The sequence below is a fragment of the Python bivittatus genome, unplaced genomic scaffold (genome assembly GCF_059951505.1).
Source record: "Python bivittatus isolate LINGU-HERP-01145 unplaced genomic scaffold, Pbiv_v1 ctg000410_np1212, whole genome shotgun sequence".
Lineage (NCBI taxonomy): Eukaryota > Metazoa > Chordata > Lepidosauria > Squamata > Pythonidae > Python > Python bivittatus.
The window spans coordinates 1,319,474-1,325,473 of record NW_028277067.1 but is presented as its reverse complement, the minus strand read 5'-3'; positions in this window follow the sequence as shown (position 1 = coordinate 1,325,473).

Below are 6,000 nucleotides of genomic sequence, written 5' to 3'. Positions count from 1 at the left end.
TAACAAAACAAAACATAATAACAAAAATATAGCAAATAACCATTTCAATTATACTTTTGTAGAGTAATCACATGGTAGCTTTATTTTGCTGCCAGGAATATTGTAAACTAGAAATCATGCAGGGCAGCCCAGAGCTGGGGGTGGGAACCCACAGAAAAAGCCTCCTTTGTAATCATCTGTAGCACATTTCCAATAGCAATCTTGGAGCAGAGTCTCAGCAGAACATCTTAAGATATGGGCAGGCTGGCATGGGGAGAGTTATTCTTTACTTTATTCCCAAAGGTATTTATTGCTTTAACAGTAAGTAGAACCATCACTTTGAATTGGGCCCAAAAGCAAACAGACCACAAATATAATTGAAGGGGGTGGCTATTTGATGAGGAGGAAAACTATCACTTGAAAAGAAGGTACAGGTTCACATTAAATACCCCTGTGTAAATTTAGATGTACAGATACACATTCAGTAAGTGTTTCCACAGGGCTAGTTGTGTTAAACTTTTCCAGCAAAACCTGCACTGAAAAAGCACCTGATGAAGTGGACTGATCCACAAAAGCTTAAGTGAGAATAAACATGGTAGCCTTTATTTTTATTTTTTTATTTTATTTATTTACTTATTTTTGGTGCTTTTGAATCAGTTTTTGACTCCTGGCGACTGCCTGGACAAGTCAGTCCCTGCAGTTTTCTTGGCAAGATTTCAGAAGTGGTTTGCCATTGCCTCCTTCTTAGGGCTGAGGAGAGAGTGACTGGCCCAAGGTCACCCAATTACTTTTATGCCTAAGGCAGGACTAGAACTCATGGTCTCCTGGTTTCTAGCCTGATGCCTTAACCATTACACCAAACTGGCTCTATTAGTTTTTAAGATGATCACAAAACTGTAGAAATAATGGCTATATTGAAATATGTTGCCAGGTTCCGTGCAGCAGCGCTCAAAATTTATCAGTTGATGACCTGTGCTATAAACTAGATTTAACGAGCACCTAGTCTGCCTTATTCGAGTGCTTTGTAACTTGATTGATACAGTCTTCCTCATACAGTACTAACCTTTTATGCTCATCTATATCCATCTAATGCTTCTACCCCTTCTTTTAGATGCTTTTAGATTCTCGCTATATATATATTAATTTTTAATTCATATATCTTTTGTAGCTGCTAGCTTTTCATATTTTTAAGGTTTAGATTTTTATTCTTTATGATTTTTTAATGACTGTACCTCACCTTCCTTGTGATGGTCTATGACCGTAATAAAGATTTGATTTGATTTGGTACTTAATGCATCTCACCACAGTACAACGCCTTTGCAGTTTGCTGTCCAAAGGCTAAGTGCTAATGGAGAACACTGAAGCATTTCCCTTACCCATTTGATGCTCTTAGATGGCTCCTTTCCTGACACTGATACTTCTCTAAACCACACTGTCTTCCCCAGCCTAGTCCTCTCTACAAGCATTTAACTACAATTCCCAGCATCCCCAAAGAGCAAGCCACATAGTCCAATATATTGGAGGCTGTTAAGCTAGGAAACATTTCTTCAAAGAAATTGTGCTCCATTTTGTCTTTTGTGTAGTCTCCAGCTACGATGCAACTTCAAGAGGTGCAAGTGACCAGAATTTCATAAGGTATTCTAAATATGGTCATTATCCGAAATCAACTCAGAAGGAAAGGAAGAAAAAAACACACCCAGATGTTTCTGCCTCTTCAGTTACTAGACATCAAAACTAGATGGGACGCGCACTTCTTTCTTTCCCTCCCACAATGGCTTTCCTAGGAGATGACCTTTATATGATGTTATCATCATGCCCATATGAGCCAAAGCCCAGAGGGGTTTCTGAGAAGAGGCCCACAACTCACCTCCTAAATCGGTGTTTATTAATGGAGTGACATCAAACCTTTTCTCGAAATGTCACAGACTGGAAGATTCCTGGGCTGGGTTGCATAAGCTGATGTGGGTGTGTTACCAACAACTCAGCAACTGATGAGCAGACAATGCACTTGGCATCTAAAGATTAGCATACTCACCATCATGACCTAGGGAACAAAACTTTACCCTCAATTACTAAATCCTCCACATTCTGAACATTAAGTGTTTTATTTTATTTTCAAAAGAAAAAAAAAGTTTTTAGTCCTCAATGGGAGTAAAGCCTAAAAGTTTCATTCAAGTGTACAATGAGCTACATCAGTGCCATAATTGTGCCTAATGAAACATTATACAAATGGCAGTAGCTGTTACCGCTGTTTAGGATCCAATAGGGATTTTTTAAGGAATGGACTAAGAACTAAGTCTTCTCTACCACGCTGACAAAAATTGAGTATTAGCAACTTTTAAATTATGTTAAAGGTATTTTAAAGTTGTACACTTTATGTATTGAAACAATTTATATAGCCACCCAATCAACATGTGATTTAGGGCAGCACACAAATGGAAATAGCATATAATAACAAAACATACATTAAAAATAATAAAACATAGCATGATCAGCTTCATTCAACCAAGAACAAATCAGGATGGACACAAAACCTCCCAACCCAGTTACTAGGAGAAAAGTCAGGCCTTAAAATCCTCCTGAAAGACAGCAGAATCAGGGCCATCCACATTTCAAATTGTTCCATAAGGCAGACACGGCGATAGAGAAGCACGTCTCTGGGGTCCCACCAGATGAAACTGCTTAAGTGATGGGTCCTGGAGAGGTATATAGCATAATAGGCAGCATAAAGGATAACATTTTCAGGAAATGAATTCTTAGTACTTTTCTTATGTACTTGTTTTAAAGAACATTTAGCATGTAATTAGATGTAATTGCACAATTGTTCTTGTAAAAATGTTTTACAGTGTAAGGGTGCAAAGCTAACAAATGTATAGACTGGTTTTAGCATTAATTAAAATCAGTATAAAAATCAGCACAGCAGTAAATGGGGCCTTTTGGAAAGGCAAAGATGTGGCAGAGTTCATCCACTTGAATACGTAAGTCTTGTGTCAATACCAAAGAATCCACACACTGGGAGTTCCATTCCTTCTGAAGAGTTTGGAGTACCTGAAATATCAGAAACGATGGAAGACATGCAGAAATGACAAGAAGAAAGAATTCCCTTTCCCTACAGACTGAACCTTGGAATCAGTGCTACTTTCCCCTGGATTATGAAATAAAGAGATAGGCCTCTAATATTTTCAAATTCATACACACACGCGCATGTGCACACATACATACACATACATACACATTTTGTTCATAAAAATTTAATACACTAGCTTAAGATTCTATTGTCCATAGAAACTACTTTTTCACACGATAAGTGGCAAGAAGATGCATACATACAGACAGACATGACAACCTTTCCACTAGTCACCCTGCCACACATTCTTAAATAGACACCTGCACTATTCACCCACCTAAAATAAACCAGAAATCAGAAACATATACATACATGTTCTTTCCCTTGCACATATATTTTGAAAATATGATTTTTCCTTTTGCACATGTTCAGGTCCTCAGAATGTGGGAACCATGGCAGTGAGAATTCCTGACTTTTTGAAGTGTCTTCTTGACGGGATGGAGGTCACCCTTCTCTGCCATGAGAAAAACCATGTAAGCAGCTGGGATGAGCTAGAAAAGCAATAAAGAGCAGCAGAGAAGAATAAAATAATACAAACTACAAACTACAACATACCCCAAAATGCTGGGGGAACAAAATTAAAGTTCCCCATCCTGGATCTTTATGAAGATTCCTGTCCTGCTGTTGCTGTTCATCTCTTCCCCAGCATCCAGCTGATGGCTGATCAGCTAGATGAGGACTGGCGATTTGCGGGCCCACACGCAACTCCAAGAACCTCCTTTCCAGTCCCAGAACCCCTCCAAAGCTGGCAAGCCAAAATTGGAGGTCCTTTTAAAAGATTTGAGAGAGGGAGGTGGAAAGCCAACACGAGTGCTTTAAGCTACCCATTCCACACCTTAATAACTCTTTCATACATCCCCCAGAGAGCAGGTTTATTTTTCCCAGTTTGGAAGGAGGTTCATATGTCATCCCAACCTGTTAGCTACACCCAGGCAGAGCATAAAGGCTCTGAGGCTTCCAGGCAGAGCATAAAGGCAAAGCATAGCACCCCAGGGCAGAAACAGCTGCCCACTCCTGAAGTAGGATTTGGGAAGCGGGTGGGGCTCCCTAGTACCAGCGAGCCACACAAAGAGCGGCTTGAACTAGTGGCCACATGAAACCTGCAAGTGCCCTGTGATCTAATCATTTCCTAAGATTGCAAGCAGGGAAACTTTCTCATTCCCTGCCATTTGATCCTTTTAAATGGAGATGCCAAGGTATGGCTATGGGACCTTTTGCTGAAGTGTCACTCTTGGCCTAGACTGGTAGCCTAAGGCTCCTTAACACTACTTGTATGTCCAAGAGCATTTCCATAAATTCAGGGAAACTGCTGGGTAGGAAAATGGTTTGCACATGGGAAAAACAGGAGGGAGAGCTATTCTGCCACCTTGAGCTCCTGAATGAATGGTGGGCTATTAATATGATCAATCAATCAATATTTCCCCCATGCACAGTATTAAGCAAAAACATTCAGTTGAGAAAACCAGACGTATTAACAGTGCAAAGCAATCTGCTTGAGGCAGCATCATGTCAAGGAGATGGTTTAGGATGAAACTGGTGCCCAACTGGTATAATATATACCTTTTCACACATTTGAGGTCTGTTTTAGTTATCAAAAACAGATAACAGATAACAGACTGAAAATGGAGCCATGTTCTAATGCAAACCTTTGCTGGGCTGGACCTACAAAAATTATCATGCCAGTTCTTGCAGCAGTTACTGTTGGTTTGGTCAGTTTCTGAACACAGTTCAGTTCAAAGGACTGGTTCTGATCTACAAAACCCTAAAAACCAGTTTTTTTGAAAGAAGTCGTGATGAATGTCCCTGGGTGTGAAGACTAGTTCCTGTGGCCTTGTTCCTGGCCCAGCATTTGAAACAACATGGGTGATAATGGGAGACATGGCCTTTTGCTGCTATGGTACCTATCTCTGAAATTCCTTTTTCCATGGAACATACAGTTGCTCTCTTGGGCTTAATTTCAGCATCAAATTATTATTTTTTAATTGGCACCTTTTAAGGGGATGATTTATGTTGTCAGATTATTTTATTGCTCAACTATGGTATATTTTCTGTGGTGATCATTGTAATTTATTATTAATATGCCATCCGTGATTACAATCCTGCGATGGTGCTGCAACCAAAAACCCAGGGGGCCACAGCTGAGACAATTTCCCCATCAGATCCCTCCAAGTGATACAATCCAGGTTTCAACATTTACGTTTCATCAATTCACATGGTTTACTCCTCCATATACGCATCAGTGCATGTTGATGAGCTTCCAAAGATCAATAAACATATGTTCGTGTATAAAAACAGCTCAGAGGGGACAGGGGCAGCATCGACAAGAAAAGTGTTGAACACCTCCGTGATTTGCTAACAGGACATGGCTTCAGGTAAGCTTTTGCACATCAGTAGGGAGGCCGCTACTTTTTAAAAGACGGAGACCTGGAATCTTTAATAGCTGTAAAACCACCTGAACTCATTGGGTCCAGCTTTTACATTGAAAAAATGCTTATCTATTAATTTTCCATGTGATAGGTACCCGTCAATCATAATAGAGGTAGCAACCCTGGTTGTTATTAAATTTTGGGAACTAGCAGGGTGTATTTATTTTTATTTCCTTTATTGGTATTTTAAAAATTTATATTGGTGGGTTTCATGGGGACAGAAGCAACAGTGAGACCCAGCTGCCCCAAGGGAAAAACAAACAACAAAAAGACAATGCCACTAATTGTAGTTTACTTGGCACATCCAGGTATCTGAAAAAATTCTCAGCTAACAAACTGAGAAAACAGGAACCACAATATATATGAAACTGCTGCAATGGCAACTAACTTGTAAAGCCTCCTATTTATCAACTTATCTGGACACATTAAGATGCTCAGTTTGAAGAGAAAGAGGGTGCGGATGTACAC